Source organism: Vanellus vanellus (assembly GCF_965231255.1).
Source record: "Vanellus vanellus genome assembly, chromosome: 5".
Taxonomy (NCBI): Eukaryota; Metazoa; Chordata; class Aves; order Charadriiformes; family Charadriidae; genus Vanellus; species Vanellus vanellus.
Window position 1 is genome coordinate 70,148,501 of NC_138910.1, and position 19,186 is coordinate 70,167,686.

The following is a 19,186-nucleotide window of genomic DNA, read 5'->3' on the forward strand; positions in this document are numbered from 1 at the left end:
TTGTCTTACGGTCTCTGCTCCTTCTCAGAGATACCTTGAATAAAGGCCTCATTCACCTTTGAATTATCTTTCTTCCTTCAGTTTCCTTAATTGCACCCTTGCTAATCATTTAGAAGGAACCCCACTGATCGAGAGGTAGAGTACCATGGAAGCTATTACTAAAACTAGTTGGAGGGCTTATTCTTCATGCTTCTGCCCACAGTAGCAGCAACTATTTTTTGAAAGTTAGTTTAAGTAGAGGCATTTTGTTTTCATTTGTACAGACAGTATAGACTGTATCCCGTTCAAGCCGTAGCTCTCCTCTTTGTTATGGGTTTGTAAATCTGCCCTCCTATCTTTTTGCTTTCCACCCTGTACACTTAGGAACCAACTTCAGAACAGTAAAATCTCTCTGAAGCAGTGTCTCTGGTCTCTCTCACTGCTAAACTAATAAGCGCTAAATCACCCGTCCTGGACTGTATACATCTGGGAATTTTAAAGAGGCTTAAGAATGTAATGATTGAGCTGCAAACCAAAATGTGCAATCGCTCGTTAAAATCAGACTTTCAGCTGCAGGAACAGAAGGAGCAAATAAAAAATTACCTAAACTTGCAAAGGGACTTGAGAAACCACAAGACAATAAACTTGCTTACCAGGAAAATGCTTTAAAAGGAATATTAAAAATAGACTTCTAAACATTTAGATGACCATGGTATGACACAGACTAGCACAACTCCTATAATTGAAGATCATGCAGTGTGAACCTATTTAAAGTTTTACTGTGTATGTAGTGGCTCAAATCTCACAATTCATTGCCTTTTTTTTTTGTTTTTCCTGTGACTGGTTGCATCACTTATGACAACTCATTTACTTTCCTTATGATACCTAATATCTGTTTCTTTTCCTCCATTGACGGGTGTTTTGTTCTCCCTGTCCTCTTTTTACTTGCTACCTATTCCTTTGCCTCTCTTGTCTTCCACCAGGTCTACCCTGGCTCACCGCACAGTGTACTGCTGTTCTTAGCCCACCAGAAATCTGGGACCACTGTGACCTCTCCTGTGTTACAAATGGATTCTCCCTTCCTTTGGTTTTGTACTCTTCCTAGTGAAACTGCTCTAACCACCCTCTGTGGCCAGAGAGAGAAATGCTTTTTTGTGTGTCTTACTTTCAACCCCTCTTCAGTATTTGTTGCCCATGGTCTCACTGCTCCCCACTCCAAATGAGAGAGAATGACAATATTCAGCACAACATTTCTGCCTTCTCATCCTCTAACTTGCTTTCTTTTAATATTACACAAATTTCTTCTCATTACTTGTCAGGTCTTTTCCTGAAATTTCTGCTCTTCTGCTTGCTTGTCTGCTCCCTTACAATACTTTGGGATCTAAAGAGTTTACCTCTCCACCTTAGAGAAAACTTTTTTTATCCCATTGCACTAGTGATTGCCCTCCTCCCTTCATCTCAGTGCTCACAGATAACACTCCGTTCATGTCCTTGAGCTTCTCTCTTGCAGTTCTATCCTATGTTGCTTCCAGTACAGCTTACACCTTTTGAAAGCTCCTGGAAATTTCTAGACAGAGGTTCTGGTGGCTTCTTTGTAGACAGACCCTTTAACTTCTTCACTGCTAAGCTGCAAGAGCCGCTCTCAGATGGGTTCCAAGCAGAATTTAGAGGTGAGACTCTGAAATATGATTTTAAAGAAAAAATTCTCTAGTCCCAGTCACCAGAGAGACTGTTCCAAGGTCTATGTAACCTTGCGTTTACTACTTCCCTTGTTATGTCATCTTAGTTCTTCAAATCACAAACCAGTGTCCAGCCTCCCTTGTCACTATACCATACTCTGGCAACTCTGTGTTCTCCCCGGTCGTATACCGTAACCTGCACATACCAGCATCCTGATCCCATACCCCTTAACACCACGAGCATGTTTTCCCCACTGTACTTTTCCAGTATCGTCCACTTTTCCCAGCTGTGGCCTTCGTTCCCTGTCTCCTAAGCTTCCCTTGCCATTTCCTTACCAGGAGGAGCAAATTCTGGCATGATTTTCAGTGCTTTGAGGTGTGGTACAGCAGGACCTGCCTTGATTCAGTAGTATTTTGGTGAATATCATCAGATCCACAGGAATTGGGGTGTGTAGGCAGTATTTCACACAGTTCCTGGAGATAAGCTGACTTTACAGGAGGGGGTGTGACAAGTGATTGCTTAAAACTGGTAGTCTTTTAGGTTGTTCCAGCCAACAGCCTTTACCACCATCAAGCTGGCTCTTCTGAAAATGTTGTTTATCCCTTACTTATTTGTCTCCTCTCTTGTTCTGTCACTACAGCACTCCTTCACAGGTCCTTCAGAAGCTTTTTCAGACCCAGCTCCATCAAGCTTCCTCTAGGAGGCCCACAGAGCTCAGGTCTTGGTCCTCTGCTCTTCCTCTTACTCCTTGTTAAGAAGTAGTGGTAGAGAAGACCTGCCTGTCTGCACACCTACTCCAGACCTGCTTTCCAACCTACTGCAAAGTAAAATCATAGCCTATCTCTCTTGGAAGGATGGGTTCTGCATGAGCAAAAATGTGGTGTGTTTAGTTTGCAGAGAAAACACTATAGGTGTGCACAATTTAGTGAATGGCAGAAAAGTAGTCAATTATATTAATATTAACCCTTCTTGGCTCTCAATTAAATGGAAATAGACCATGTTTCAAACTGGTCTAACCTTATAGACTTTACTGAGACAGGATCTGAATAAGAGGTACATCACTGTATACTAATACAAGTAATAAAACTGCTATAGTAACAGTAGACTTTTAAAAAAGTAAGAACATGAATTCTTGCTTTTTAAGGCATTGATTGTGAAGCTGATAGGAGTTGGAAAGAAACTATATCTCTGGTCAGTTTATTCCACTGTGGCTTGGTACAAAGTTGGTTTACTTCTGTGGGAAGTACGTTGCTGGTTTTTGTTTTAGGTGGGATTGCTTATCTGATTTGGTGTAGCCTTGATGCTTGAAGTAATACATGGCCTACTGTCATGTAATTGAGTAAAAACACGTGCGGCTGCACGCATCTTATTCACAGCATTTTTCCAAAACCTATTAGCTAATCTAATCTCAGTTAATTGGTTGAGTGATTTCAGTGTCTACCAGAGGTAATTCATCAACACTTCCCACACAAGACTGGGTCTTAAGTCAGTGTTGCTGGATCAAAGCATACATATTACTGTACTTCCCACAGGTCGGTAGAGACAAGATGTGAATGTCCAAGACAAAGCTGTGCAGAAAGTGGCATTGGAGAGTGTCTCTGTGGTCACCTACTTTTGTGCTGTCATGTTGAGACTCTGAAATTGCTCAGTTGGCCAGGGCTGCAGTAGCACTTCTCTTCTTCCTGAGCCTGACTTGTTCACATGCCAACTCTTTGACAGCTGCAGGACATTGCTACAGAGGCAGTTTTCCTGTGTCTGAGCTTTATTCCCACACTAGCTAGTGGGTAAAGAGGAGTAATGCGACTGTTTGTCATTTGTGTCTGAACAGACCTCATCTCCTTACGAAATATGTTGTTTTAAGGCTAATGTTTTACTCCTTGTGTGCGACTGCTGAAGAGCTTTGGCCAGCTCAAAAGAGCAAGAGTGGATCTCCTTGAAGCAGTCGATAGTTGCCATAACTGCCACTTCTTGTTCAGTGCAGCCTTTGGATGTAGTGACTTCATGTTCTTTACCAGCTGGAAGCCCAGACCGCTTTCTGAGTGTGCCCTGGTTTCTGTGCCTGTGGACTGTTTCCCAGAAGGCAGCTGGGGCTCATTGTATGTGTATGGCACTTCAGTCCTTTACAGATAGTTCACTTCTGGTACTCCCATTGGGAGCTACATTGTGCAGAGAGGGATTTTCAGTCATACGTAATAAATCTGAAACTTCCCAGCCATCTACAGCTACCAAACATCTTAGGGAAAACTGTCCTGTGTGAACACAGGAGGAAGCTGGCCTCATGTGATGGGAGAGGGACTACTCTCTGCCTTACTGCCTGACCTTAAAAGTTGCTAAGTGGCCTGCTGTGCCAAAAAGGGGTAGTTGCTCTCCTAGTGGGTGAGAGCAAGAGGCTTGAGGTAGACACCAGAGAAGCTAATTGAGAGCTTTGGGAGATACAGTCTGAGGAAGCCGTGACGAACATAAGATATGGATTTAAAGTCTTCTACTGCACAGAGATAGAGCATGCTTCCCAGATGAGAGCTGCATGAAACAAAACTTCTTGAAGCTTGGTAACATCAAATCCCAAAGGCAGAATAAGGGAAGACCTTGAGGGCAAAGGGGGATTGAGAGGCAGGAGGCAATGTGATTGCTGAGGCAGCTGCATGTGTAACAAATGGGATAAAAACATATCAAATGAGATAAAAACATATGTCCCTGTTGGTGTCTGAGGGGAAGGAAGCAAGAGAGCAGAGGGAGATCTGATCTTCTGTGGTGGGTCTGCTGGCTGAGCTGCACTGAACTCTCCCTTGGTTTTTACTACAGGGAAGAAAGGTAGAAGAGGAAAAAGCACTGATACAGTCTTTCTGCATAATGTGTCTCTACTTCTGTGCATCAGAACAAAGATTCAGTTCTTCATGCACCAGGTCCTATACCTGGAGAATTCCTTGCCAAAGCATGTGACGGCTGCAAAATATCTATATGAATTCCAGGGAAGTCTGGACAAACATTTGGAGGAGAGATCCATTGCTGGGAGGGAAAGGAGGGCTGCTGATTAGACAAACCATGTCAAGCTCAGGAAATCCACTCAGCTGAAAATGTTTGAAAGCTGTGTGAATGCTATAGAGGAAATATTTTATCTCTTTGCCCCATTCCTGCTTTACCTTGGACATCCATTTATTGCCATTTTTGGAAAAGAGATTTTGAACTCTGATCTGACCCAGTACAGTCTCACTCACATCCTTAGGTAGAACTTTCCTCACTGCTGGGCAAGCAAGCTGACGAGTTCTTAACAAAATAATCCCAAGCTAAAAATCAAGCAACGCTTTCTTTTTTTTTTTCTTCCCCTCCCCCCCTCCCCCCTCAGACACAAGCAATTCTGATGCAGTAATTGTAATTACCAAGAAAGCACATGTCTCTGATCCCCGTGCTTCTGTTCTGGGGTTAGTGTTGATGGTTAATGCTCACACAGCTCAGTGCCTCGAGATCACTGCCCTCAGAGTCCAGGCTCTTCACCTGCATTTCAAGAAATGCCCATGATAGCTTTCAGTGGGTGATAACAGTAAACAAAGGAGGCAGAATGTGTTTAGATTTGTGCTTTGCAGCATTAAGCACACTCTTGATATGAAAAGAATAAGTAGTCATGGAATGAAAGCTCACACTAATGTTACAGATTCTCCAAGGCTGCGTTGGCCATGGACAGGTTTGGAAGCAATTTGTTGATGCTGCTGCACATCAGCCTATTATTTCTACCAGAGCTGCTCTTGGATTTTTACTCCTAATTCATATTCTCAGTATGAGAGTTACTAATCCCTGTAACTAGGGATGCCATTTTTCAAAGGTTAGCTGATAAAAGTTGACGGGAATGAACCTGTTTTGTTGCCTCTAAAGCTTGGTATCACCAGAGGGGCTGTCAATTTGATTCACTTCATCACTAGCCAAGATACGAAAATGAAAACCATCGCTGCAGAGCATGTATCGGGCAATTGCAGTGGAAAAATGCGCACTGGGAGCATTCAGAAGTAATTACTAGAAGATAAGTATGGTACCACGAGCAACCCGATTTGTTCAGAAGACAGGTTACTATGTGGTTTCTGTTGACTTCAACTAAGTGGTGATCATCTCTGAAAATCTTTTCTTCAGTCATTTGCAGGCTTAAGTTTAGACGGTGATGTTTACACAGCATTGATGTGAGAATCTGCAGGTTTTATAATTGTGTTGCTTGTGAACTTCACTGCCAAGCACACTTAGTCTGCAACTCGGGAAAAGCAAAATGTCCAAAGGAAAGAAAAAGCACAGTTCAGGAGCGCTGCACATGAGCATTACAGAGGCCGAGAGAGTAATGTGGGATGATATTGTGCCGTTTTCTGCTTCATGGGTGTCTGTTTGGAGTCTGTTTGAACAGTTGCCCAAAGAGCTCCCATAAATACTTGTGGGAATTTCTCCTTTTGGCCCACAGCATTGCTATTTTGCTGGCTAATGAAAATCTGCTCTTCTCTTGTCATTGAGATCAAGGGATACTCGGCTAAAGTAGTCCTTCAACTTTTCTGTTGAGACAGGGAAATTTAAAAGTGTCCTGAATTAGATCGCATTGTGAGCTTTAACTTTTTTAAATTACTCTAAGCTAATACAGGGAAATTGTTTTTAGAAAAATAACTATTTGGGGAAAAATTTGGAAGGGCAGTCAAAATGTTTTCTGGGATTTTATTGCAGCTTTGAATAATAAATTATTATTATTATTATTATTATTATTATTATTATTATTATTATTATTATTATTTTTAAGGAACTTTATTTGGTAGCTGGAAGCATAGTTTTCTTGTTGTTTCTTGTTATTTCTTCTATTGTACTTCAGTAAGTTCAAAGAAGTGACTAAGTTTGTTGCTTTATTGGAGGGTAGAAGTACTTAAGATGATAAGATATTAGAATAGCTGGTGATTAAGATTACTCATTATTTATATTATGGTCTTCATTTTCCTTTGCCAGTGCATTGCAAAGCTTTCACTTTTTAGGCTGTGAGCTTTCATGACTTTTTCCAGTTTTTCTTACCAAGGTGATTGTTTTGTTAAAAGTAAGATTAAACGAGAACAAGCAATTTGTCATTGTAACAGAGAGATTTCTTGCACTGTCACACCGAGCATGTCTGCTTCCAACATGTCTGGAGTGAAAAGTTTAATACCTTCATGGAATTAGTTTTAAAACTTCCAAGGAGTGGAATGAAAACATGAACACCTTCTCTCTGACAGATGTAATTTGTAAGTAATTGTTTGTGGAGCACTTGAATACTGTAATGGTTGTGTGGGCCATCTAAGTGGTTAGACAAACATAGGTGGGCAAAGAGAAGAATGAGAAAATAAAACAAAACCGGATGATGCCAAGAAAATACAGTGAATAGACTGAATTCCAGGGTGAGGCAGAGGGTAAGTTACTTCTTTTGTGGCTCCCTGATGGATCCATGGAGACGCTGGGTTACAAGGTTGCTCTCTATACTTGTTCCACCCACACACCCACCGAGGGTATGGAAAACTCCCGGGCGTGGCAGGATTTCTCTGTCAACCAGAAGTGCTGCACATTGAAACTCCTTCATATTGGGTAGCCTGAGGGGGTCAGTGGGAGAATATCAATGATAGAAGTGAACTTATTGATGCTTTCTATAGAGACTGAATGCAATTCACACAATTAAACATTGCTACTGGGACAAAAGCAGTGGATCAGCAATGTTCACTGCTCTTTGTAATATTCATGAGTGAATACAAATGCCGATGATGAATATGCCTGCAGCATTTCTTTGGTTTGGAACTTGGGATCACTCAGGCTTCATTTTGTCCATGTGCTATTCCCTTTGATAACAGCCAAAAGATGTGTAACTTCAACTTTCACCATTATGTCTTGTTTTCTTTCCCACAGCTGTAGGAAAAGTGCTTTCTTTATCAAGGGTACTGAAAGAGAAGGCATGTTTGTGTGGGTTTTTTATCCCCTCATCTTCACTGTAACCATTTCCTTTAGTAGCTAATAATATTTAGTATTTATTTCAGTGACTTACATAAATCTCAATTGCATAAACCAGCAGCATCCTTTTTTCTACTGGCTTTTCTTGTGGGAACTTGTTAAAATGAACTATCCCATTGAAAAGTTTCTGGAATGAGGAGTAATGTAGTACCATTCTTCAGATGGTGCCTTAAGAATAATTAGGAGGGTCTCTCTGCTTTGATTAGCAGATCAGGGAGGATGTCAGTTCCCACTGAAGATTCGTAGATTTTTGGAGAGCAGGCCTTTAAGAACTTACCTTGTGCTTCAGGTATCCATCAAGCCTCGGAGCGGAGTCCTTTGAAGTTACTGCTGCGTGTGCTCTTTGTTGCTGCACGGTCTGTTGCCAGATGCATGTTGAACTTGGGGACAAAACAGAGCAGAGGACCCTGGTCGGAGAATGCCCATGAATGTGCTGGCTGGAAGGATAGGTCTTATTTTTTTGCACCTGTTTTGCAAGTAGGACAGGAGAGGTCAGCGTGGTTCACGGTGCTTTTCTTTGTCAGAGTAGTCAAGTGGCACCTCCAGTCTCTTCTTCCCTGTCTAATCTCTAACTCAAGCCAGACGCTTTCTCTGTGGGGTGATGAAGAAAGGATATAGCTGTCTGTGCTGTCTACTGTTTGCAGATTTCTCCACTGCACTCACTTGCTCCTTGAGTCAGTAAATCCTTTCAGTTTTGTCAGGTGGCCTCTTACATGGAAACTTTCTTTGGTGTCCAGTCTCTATGCCTTATCTCCGAAATAAGTACGCAGAAAGAGGTTTTACAAGCTCAGTGTCTTACCCTTGTTGCGTTAAAATAAAATACTTGTTTATTTTTAAAACCATGGGACCAAAGGAGAGAGGTTTATATTAAACAGTGCTGATATTATCTGGAAGATTTTAATGCATTTTGCTTTACAGATGACTCTTAGGCTAAGGCCTGGAATTAATAAGGTGACAGAGGAGACAGAGAATTACATGAAACTGGGCACAGGGTCCACATCTCCCATATCAATCACTTTCTTGTGACAGAGGGACCTGCTGGCACAGGCACCTGGGGGGAAAAGCCCCCTCTTGCCGCTTGGGATGCACGTTTTGGCCTTTTTTTGTCTAGGTTCCCAGTCTGAGCCTGTGAGATGCAAAAAAACTTGGAGGTTTTTGCATCTCGTTTAAGGAAGAAAAAGCCTCTGTCTGAACCTTAAACAGTAAAAACTGGCTGCCCCAAGTTTGTCCTGCACCATAACGTGAAGTCTATTGTGCGGCTGAGTAACAGAAGCACATCTGGATTTTTTTCCCATCGGGATTGATATGAATCTCATTAATAGCCGCTTTGTAATCTATCTGTAACTGGTTTTCAGTAAGTAATATTATTCTGATATGAGTGTTTGGGTTTTTTATACACTATACAAATACACATCAGGTGGCTGTACCTGGGAGGTGGCACCTAAAGTAATATTATCCTGTTTAACTTAATGGACGAAAAAAGCTTATTCTCCGGTCAGATGAATTACACTGCTTTGAGTACCAGGCAAGCTTGAAAATCACACAACAGTTTCTTGAACAACTTCCTACAAGAAGGAGCAGGCCAAGGTAAATTGTTTAGGCATTAGGAGTTTGTGCAGTGGAGGACATTTCCACCCTCACTGTTTTTTTCAGTTAGGATGTCCACCTTCTGAATGGTGCAAACTAAGACATGGATTCCAACCAAAAAGCCTTGTCCGATTTCAAAATGTTCAGCGGGAACTCTGCTTGCCCAGCATCTCCCATGCTTTCAGTCCCATCTGGTTTTCGCTGCAGAGTTTGTTCTTGTTTCTAGTTCATATCTTCCTGTTTTCTCAATGGAACTGTAGACTTGATTTGATACTGTCATTATTATGCCAGTTTTTTGTCAAACCCAGATTGTGATGACTTAAAAATCTTTTGAAAATAACTGACAAAAAGAATTCTAAGAAACATCACAATGGACTATCTGTGTGATTGTCTTTGAGCATCAATTTATATAGTGTACAAAGAAGCTGAACAATTTACTTCTCGTCTGTGTTTCTTTGCATTTAATTATCTGCCTGTCTTGTGTGCTGTGGGCAAGTATTGGTGCAATAGCTTCTACAGACTTCCCCCCCCCCCTCGCTTTTATTGTTTTGCTTTCATTTCCTGTTTGTGTCTGCAGGCAGCCCTGTCCTTTGCGTTTTCATCTGGGAGGCTTTCTCTGGAACACCTTAAAGTCACTGTTGGGAGTTGCACTGATGAGAATTGCAACCTGCGAATATTCAGTAATAATGAGTCGGGACAGAAAATGCATGCAGTTTGGAAATAATGGTTTCTTTTTATTTTTCCTCAGGTTTCTGAGCCTTTATTAGTTATTGAGGGCTCATTTCCAACTATAAGGCTAGGAAATTTTGGTTTGTTTTGTTTTGCATTGTTTTAACATGAAAGCTGAGGTTCACCCAGAAGTATGATACGAGGGACTGGGTCTTGTAGAACTTCTCAGAATACTGGACTCATAAGAAATCAGAAGAGCTGGCAATACCTCTGTTAATGCCATGGTGTGTACTTCGCAGCAGATAAGTAATTTCCATATCATCTTAAAAGGAATTTTTTGTCTAAGTTTTGAAATGGCATTGATCATTCTGGAAGAATGTGGGCCTTGAAAAAATTACGACTATTCTCTCTCAGAACAACCCATCTGTTTCAGTAACGATACTTGAAACATTGACGTTTCTTCTGCCAGTGTCCTCACTCCAGTAAGACTAAGGCAGGAAATTTTTGGTCCAAGCAGATTTTTGACCTGGATAAGAGCAATATGCCAGAGGTGAAGGAACATCTCGTATTCAGGAACTGAATGAATTATGAAGTCTGGTCCCCTGCCTATGCAGACACCAAATCATACAACCCCTTTCATAAACTGACCAAGTCTTCACCTCAAGTAATTTGTTTTGCACTTTCCTGTCTTCCTCGGCTTCCATCACAAACCGGTTTTGGAGCTTACCCGTTTTGAATGTTAGTGACCTTATTTTTATCTTCAGCTGACTGTACCATGATCAGGTCATGCTCTTTTGCCTTTTGTGCCTATTTGTTCGTTAGCTTCAATAGTTCTTTTCCTTCCATGCTGCATCCCCTGTGCTGTACATAGACAGAGCAGTCACATCTGTTCTGTGCTTGTGCTGAACAATATGTGCATTTTTGATTTAGCTGATGGTTGAAGGCTCTTTTTCATCATTGTCCTATTCTCTACATATGTACCAGTTTCTTTTCAGCTTTCTTGATGTACGTGCACAAAAACGATTCGTGCTGTTTGTTCTAGATGGAAGAATTCAGTATTCCAGGCTCCTTCTGCAGTGGCATTATTACATGTTATGAGGGCCACTAAAGATTTCACTATCCCCTTCAATGCTTTCAAATATGAAAATCGCTCTGATACAGTAGGATAACATCAAGATAGATATATACATTAAATAGTGTGTTAGGAGGAGACAAGATTGGAGGCTTTTGAAACAGTGACGTGCAATTTGATGTGCTCTACTCTAAGACTGCCGGGAGCTCTGGACGGTCGAACGTGCTGATGGTGGCAGGAATGAGCAGTGGGTGGGGAGGATTGCTGGCAATGGCATGAGGTGGATTAACTTTTCTCTGCAAGTAGAATAAAGAGAACGGTAAGATGGTTTTATAAAAGCAGAGTTTAGACACTGCGTTTTAACAGACTGGTTAATTAGTATCTATGACGAAAGACAACAGGTCAGTGATGGAAACTGTGTCCATGTCATGGTTTCAGCTGGGATGGAGTTAACCTTCCTGCTAGCAGCTGGCGTGGGGCTATGTTTGGGATTTGGGATGACAGCAATGTTGATAGTGCACTGATGTTTTTGGTTGTCAAGGCCTTTTCTGCCCCTCACACCTCCCCACCAGTGAGTAGGCTGGGAGTGCACAAAAAGTTGGGAGGAAACACAGGCGGGACAGCTGACCCCAGCTGACCACAGGGATGCTCCGTACCATATGACACCATGCTCAGTATATAAAGCTGAGGGAAGAAGGAGGAAGGGGAGGACATTTGGAGTTACGGCATTTGTCTTCCCAAGTAACCATTACACGTGATGGAGCCCTGCTTTCCTGGAGATGACCAAACACCTGCCTGCCGGTGGGAAGCAGTGAATGAATGCCTTGTTTTGCTTTGCTTGAGTGTACAGCTTTTGCTTAAACAATTAAACTGTCTTTATCTCAACCCATGAATATTTACTCACTTTCACCCTTCTGATTCTCTTCTCCATCCCATCTGGGAGGAGTGAGCAAGCGGCTGTGTGGTCCTAGTTGTCCACTGGGGTTAAACCATGACAGCCGATCACCTGCAGTCTTCTGGAATGTATGTTAGATCTTCACCAGAAAAAACAGATTCCCTGCCTTTTGGGAGTGCAATGTTGCACAGCAGCAGTTAGCCTAGATGACTGCTGTCCTATTCTTTTTCATTAGAAACAGCAGTCTCCTGCCTGTCCCTGTGGAATGTGACCAGGAACATAATTGTGCTAAAAACTTCAGCCATCTGGAAGAGTTGTTGGCTGGCATCTTCCATGTGAGCTGATTCTTTCTGCTAGGAGGAAGGATTGGACCCTTTCTCCTTCCCTCCTCATCTCATTTTTTATTTGTGCAGAAGGCTCTGAAAACTCAGGCAGTAATTACAGTCTTTTGCACACCTTCATCATGTTTCCAAATACCATGTAATCTCATCTGTTTGGCTCAGTGCTCTCTCAGAGGCCTTGAACACCCCACCTGGCTTCTGGTAGGAGAAACTAGCTGTAATTCAATCTTGCATCTTTGACAAGAACACATGAAAAACAAACTATGACATTGAAATGATGTTAGGAGACTGGTTTTTAAACTAACATCATTCTATGCTGTCTAGAAGTCAGCTTTTCACCCTTGCATAATTGTGTTTTGGTATTAGAGGGTTCGGTGAGCAGTGACAAATTTTGCATGTTGTCTTATGTGCTGCACCATGAGGCAGGTCAGGACAAAGTTTCTGCCTTGTCTGAATTTTATAGCTTGGGAGGGTTTTTTGCCTTTTTTTTTTTTCCCCAGAAGGAAGCCAACCTTTAAACCAAGCTTCTTGTTATTTTTATGTGTGCTTGTGGGTTTTTTATCTGAAGCATTTGGAGAATCAGTAGAAAAGTCTGAGGATTTGGTTAGAGCAGGCAACCTGATTTCTTTTTGTCTTCTATAGTTTCTCTCAAAATTTTTCAGTCCCCAGAATGATTATTTGCATTAGCTAGAGACGCTCCAGGTAAGCTGTTCAGGGGCTTTGTCAGACCTCATGCATGTCAGAGCATAGTCAGTTAGCAGGAGGTACTGAGCTGATATTAAATCAGTCTGATTTTTGTGCCTTAGTGGTGCGTAAGCACAAGATATTAATGACTGCAGAAAGGTTAAACTTTACGTGTCTTCCTGTTTATCACAAAGGTACGGGGTACAAACAGAAAGCAGTCTTGGCAGGCAACAGGCTTGCAAAATCCATGTGCTGCTTATCTACAGTTGTGTTTGTACTGAAATTTGATTACCATATATGAAGGTAAGTACTTCAGAATCCCAAGGAGTCTGAGGGGTAGCTCTTGATTCCCAACTGCAGCAGACTGTAGCTTGGGTACTTGGTCACCTCCTAGCAACGTTATTGCAGTGTGAAAATGTTTTTAAAAGAAATAGACCTGTGCAAAGCTTCAAAAGGTCTATTGTTTTTTCCTTCTTAAAAGTAGGCACAGCTATGACTAGCCCACGCTTGATAGGTACTAGTTGATACAGGTTTTGTAGCCCATGTCTAGGCAATAGATTTCAATGTGTAATAATTCCAAGCATAAGAAACCTTTTTTCTGATGTTTAAGTTTCCTTTGCTGCGTTTTAAGCCCAGGGCTACTACTTCTGTTTACCAGGGATATGGAGATACTACCTTTCTCTTTTGCAGCAGCCTCATAATATTTAATGGCTTATCATGTCCTCTTTGAAATTTCTCTTCCCCAGACTAAACAAATTGATTTCTTTCTAGCTTTCCTCAGAGATCATGTTTTCTACAGCTTAGATCTTTCTTTCACAGCTCTCCTATAGCCTGTTTCCATTTTGTTCTTGTATTTTTGCGCGAGGCTAAGAACTGGGCATGGTCCTTGAGCTGATGTTTTCTGATCCTGAATGAAGAGGACTACTTAACAGGTTTTACAGCTGTGATACTTACATTTGTCAGTCATGATAGGATGTTTATCTTTTCTGCAATGTATGACAATGTTCTGTGTGTGAACAACAGCGCAGAGTATGGAGGCCTGTTCAGGTATGTTGGAGCAGCTGGTCCAGCTCTAAATAGAGCAGTGAGCAGGCAATGGGAAAATACCTGCACCGATGCATTTAAACAACCTACTAGGTGATGGAGAGCAGAGAGGGCAAGAAGGCTGATGATGCTCCAGAGTGCCTCAAAGGTACAGAGCAGCCATTCCTGGGGAGGAGGCTGGGATAACTGAGAGCCCTGCTACATGGCCTGCAGGCAGGTAGAGGGGTTTTTGTTCAGTGAACTTTACCTGCCCCTTCCTTTGCTTTGCTTATGGAGTAAAGCCTGTTCAAAGGCATTTTTTTGGAGTTGGTTGTGGCATTTACTGCTGCTTCCTGTCAGAAGGAAGGACCACAGTTTACACCTCATGGTCCTTCTTGCAGAGCTGTGAAGGAACAAGTGATTTCGCCAGCTCAGTAATGGACAAAACCCAAATGTTAGCGTTATTAAGAAAGGGCAGAGAACAAAGCAAAGTGGTGTTGTACCACTGCATAATTCAGCGGCATCTGTATAGAGAATGGCCAAGTAGTTGAGGACTTTTCAGTCTGAAAGGGACAACTGTAGGTACCTCAGGGTCTGTAGGCATGAAGAGCATGGGAGAAGATGGACAGGGATCAGTGGCTCATTGTCTCTTCCAAAAGAGAACCTAGGGGGTCTCTAATGGCAGTGGTAGGGTACATTGACCCAGTGTGGCCATTTTTCAGTACAAAGTTATCTTTACTGTATTGCCTGATTTTCTTTTAGACCACTTCTGCAGTTTGTTAAGATGAACTTAATTTTTGGCCTGATCTCTACTGTTAAAGATTTTCTTCTTGCAGCCATCCATTTTTGTGGCTCTTTTATTTGCTGATTTAGGAAAAGTATGATGGTTGTAGGATAGGGTTAATCCTTATTAATACGGTTTCTGAAATTTTCTAGCTGCTTGAGGAATCTTTGAGCTGCTTGGATTTTTGACAAAGAATTAATGTCAGTAAGAAATGTGAAATCAGGACATCACAAGGCTCCTCATTCCCTATGCTATTACACCATGCTGCTCCCTAGAGAAGGGAGGCAAGGAAGAGAACATACATCTAGGTCTTACTAGGGAAAAAGGAAAAGGTTAGTTTAGATTTTCTCTCCATACTTCTACAAATGCCTCTATCGGAGCTTTATCAGAGCTTTGATAGAGGCAGTGCTGGTCTAAGATTTGCGCGATACTTTGTGAAGCTAACGCTGCTGATGTTGAATACCTCAGCCCACATCAAGAGGAGTAGCTGTGAATGGATCTATGTATCAAGGACAGAATGGAGATGGTTGGAAAACTTGGCTGGGGAGCTTCTGGCAGGCTAGTTCAGTGCTCCAGGTAGAAATGGTTTTGGGTCACAACTTTTCTTACTTGTCAGGGAGAAAATAACTGGAAATGTAATTTTTGTGGCGTCAGCTGTGATCTCCTCGGCACAAATATATATCACACTTTCTTGTGTATATAGATTCCTGTGTATATAGATTCCTGTTTAAGAACGGTTTCCTGGCAGTACACTTCCTTTCACTGTGTGCAGTGACAAATTGTGTTAGAGATTTTACTAATGCCTTTGTATAAGGAATGCAAACTTGAAAGCTGGGAGAGATTTGGACTGTACTTCGTAATTATCACATCCAGCATTTCATAGCGTCATTTAGGTTGGAAGAGCCGTTTAAGATCATTGAGTCCAGATGTTGTCTATTTAGATGTCATTTGCTGTTTTATTGGGGTATGTCATTCAAACTAGTGATTTTAGATGCTTGGTGTTTCTCTCCCAAATCATGCAGTGTGCCTCAAGCACACAGATTTCTCACTTTTTCATGACTGTCATGTACTACAAGGTTTCATTATATCTGTTCTGGAATTTGAGGTGGGGTTGATAGAAAGTGGTTAAAAATCAGATTTGAAAAATCAAAGCTTTCACTTTACATGCTGTTTGCCCATAGAGCACAAGCCTATTTCAGTTCCAGAGCTGTGGTTGTGGGTGAAGCTCACCTGCCTTTACGTAGCAGCAGCAGACGACTCGAGTGAAATGCAGCATCCCATATGTAAGCTGCTCGGTAGATACGAAATTTAACATCATTCAGAAACATTTACTTTTTCTGTTTGACAAACTCCCACGCATTCCTTGGAATGTATTTTAGGTGCTCTGCAGAGAGCATTCCCATGGCCTGTTTAAGGCATATCCTGATATTTCCTGAAGGGTCCTAGAACATGCCAGACGCGCTTCAGAGCCGAGACAGAACAGCCATGCTCCTGGAGGGGTCTGGCAGACAGCGTTTCCCTGTCACTGCTGGACATCGGTTCTGGCCTGCTCTAATTTATTGAGGTGGCAAAGCACTTTTCACAGATCGTGAGCTTACGGCATTCAGGATTTCTTAATATTTCCGAAATGGAATTACCTTCAAGATTTATGGGAGCTAAATATCCTCTAATTTGCTCTTTTTTTTCCCCTTATGGATATAATATTTCCCCCAAAACTGTTCCTCCCCCCTCTTTAAATGAAGCAAAAGTATGAATTAAAAGTCAGTTTCTCCGTCTGTCTGTACAGTACTGTTAAATATTACCAAATAATAGTAGGTGGGCTAAGGCTATTGTGTTCTTTGCTAGAAAAATCCTGAAGTTTACTTGTAGCAAATACAATAACAGGGCCAATGGTCACTTCAGCCTTCTATTTGGGTATGGCTTTGGTGCCATGCAGAAGGGACATCACAGAGCATCAGATCAGTCTTGCTAGTGCTTCACCTGCTTTTGGGGACTCTCCTCAGCGCCCAAGAAGCCCCAGGAGGGTCTGACCTTCCTCCTGGCTTTACCAGGCACCTTGTAAGAGGGAATCTGCATTAGGGAGAGACACTCAATCCTCCATGTCAGACTACTGTAAACTGTCTTTTTCTGGTGTGTGACTTGCAAATAGACCAGTTAATTGCATCTATAAATAATACCAACTTCTGAGTTAGGCCTGACTTTACAGCCTGTACCTTCTTTTTCGTGCAGTGCTCTTTTAACTGGCTAAGTTTTTTATTTACACCGTACTACTTTGTAGTGTTATTGTAGGGAATCCTCTTGATTCTGGAGAAGAGAATAAAACCTGCTTGTATATGTGTTTCCTGAAGCATCCAAGTTTTTCCTGAAGATTGCATGTCACAGTGGCAACCAGAGTAGCTCGGTGACCTACCAAATCAGCCCAAAGGTGCTGGTGACACCCAGGCAGTGCCGTCATCCTTCACTGCAGCTGCTGCAGTGAAGGGAGAATGGAGACCATTCTGTGGGATTCGACTTCTGCTGGATAGTTCAAGTGGTGGCTGTAAAGGAAGAGCTGTGAACATCAGTGCCATTCAGGTTATAAAGCATGGTATGAGTATTCTACAAATATTCCTTCTATTGATGTTGGAAGGAGGTGAAGAGAGCTGGTTGGACACCCACAAGTGTAACATAATATTACATTTCAGAGCACCAACATGCTTGAAAAAACATTGAACTAATTTGTCAGGTTATTGAAGCTTTTAGGATATTTTTGGAGTATTATTGTATCCTGTTCTTTTTCTTTCCTTTTTTTTTTTTTTTAAAGTAGGCCTGTGGTTTTTTATTTTTACTTAAGATCTTCAGAAGCCCTAAGGTATCTGACACATCTTCCCCACCTTTTCCCAGGTAAAGTTATATAGATCCTTTCCTATCCTCAGCTCTGGAAAAACACTCCTTTCCTTCTTGATCAACCGTGTAATCTGTGTATCCTGCTTTTATGGTTATAGATGATCTTATTAAAGATTGCATGAGTGGATGTGAAGCAGTATGCATGGGTGAGTTGGAGTCTTCTGTTCTTGTTTTGTTAAATGCTCTTGGTCTCTCTCTTCCCCCTTCCCAGAGATTTCTGCAACCTCTGATTTGCTGGGCACCTGTGATAAGACAGTACTTGGGGCAGTTTATAGTTCAGAATTCGTTACGTCGTTTCCTCACTGTGCTGCTATCTGAAATTGTCGTTCTGTACCTGGCTGTGGCATAGTGTAGATGAGATAGAGATGCAGGGTGACTGCAAAAACAGCATGAAGGGAGGGTTAAAACAGTGCGTTACATCTATCCTGCTACCAGATTAAGAATTCTTAACTATCCCAGGTTAGCCAGGCTGTATCTATTTCAGATACTTTGCACTTCCAGTATGTTCGTAGTGGGGATGTACTCTCTGCCTCTGAACATACAGTACATCCCTTTCTTCATTTCTATAGCATAGTGTGATTGATTTTGATCCAGAACATCCCTGCTACTCTTTTGATATGATTGAATGAACACATTTCTAATAGTACTAGCATATTTTATAGCTGTGATCTCGATACCCTCAGAAATGGTCCCATATGAAAATTTATATTTCTGTAGTTTCTTTTGCTAATGGTTTCCTTCCACTGTACTAATTGTTTCTAGAAGAGGCAAATTTTTAGTAGTAGCTGCTGTGTTTGTCTGTTGAGGGTGTAATTAGGATAATGTATTCCCATAATGACACGGTTAAGAAGGACTAGTTCTGTCTTTTGTAAATGAGTTTGGATAGATCACAACTGTTTGGTTTGGCAAGGATCGCTCTTGAATCATTTATGTGTTAATAAATGCAGAATAAAACACCTACATCTGTACTGAATTTCCGTTCTCTGTAAACTAAGTGCTGCTTCATGGTGTCCTGAACCATTTCTTTTCTTGCCTGTGTTTGAATCATTTATGTGTTAATAAATGCAGAATAAAACACCTACATCTGTACTGAATTTCCGTTCTCTGTAAACTAAGTGCTGCTTCATGGTGTCCTGAACCATTTCTTTTCTTGCCTGTGTTATGAGAGGCATTGTGTATGTGCATGAGTGAGGCAGAAGCAGCCATGAGAGCAGATAACCCCAGCGTTGCTCTCCACACGCTTTTGTCCAGTGCATTCATACCTGCGCAGAGCAGCAAGCGTATATGTAACGAACAATATAAAGGCAACTCTGCACCCCCTGCTCACATAGGCAGCGTGTAAATTGGTTTGTGCTTACAAAGCTGGGAGTAAAATTGCCTAAACTCTGGTTGCAATTTATAGCTAGATGAATTTATAGCTAGATGAATTTATAGCTAGATGAATTTATAGCTAGATGAATAGCCAAACAATAGTGTGGAAGTTCTAAATTGCTGAGTGGAAGTGACTGCCAAGCTCACAACTTGAGTGTTTTGAGTGTCCTCCTGGCACAAATTCTGACATATTTGTTCCACTGCAGGCACCTTTGGGTAAAAGTAAAATC

The 19,186-nt window shown here is 41.7% G+C and overlaps 1 protein-coding gene across 3 annotated transcripts in view; it reads left to right on the forward strand.

Moving 5' to 3' along the window:
* Positions 1–19,186, forward strand: part of ST3GAL3 (ST3 beta-galactoside alpha-2,3-sialyltransferase 3) — a 183,882-nt gene that overhangs the window by 90,776 nt on the left and 73,920 nt on the right. The window lies entirely within an intron of this gene.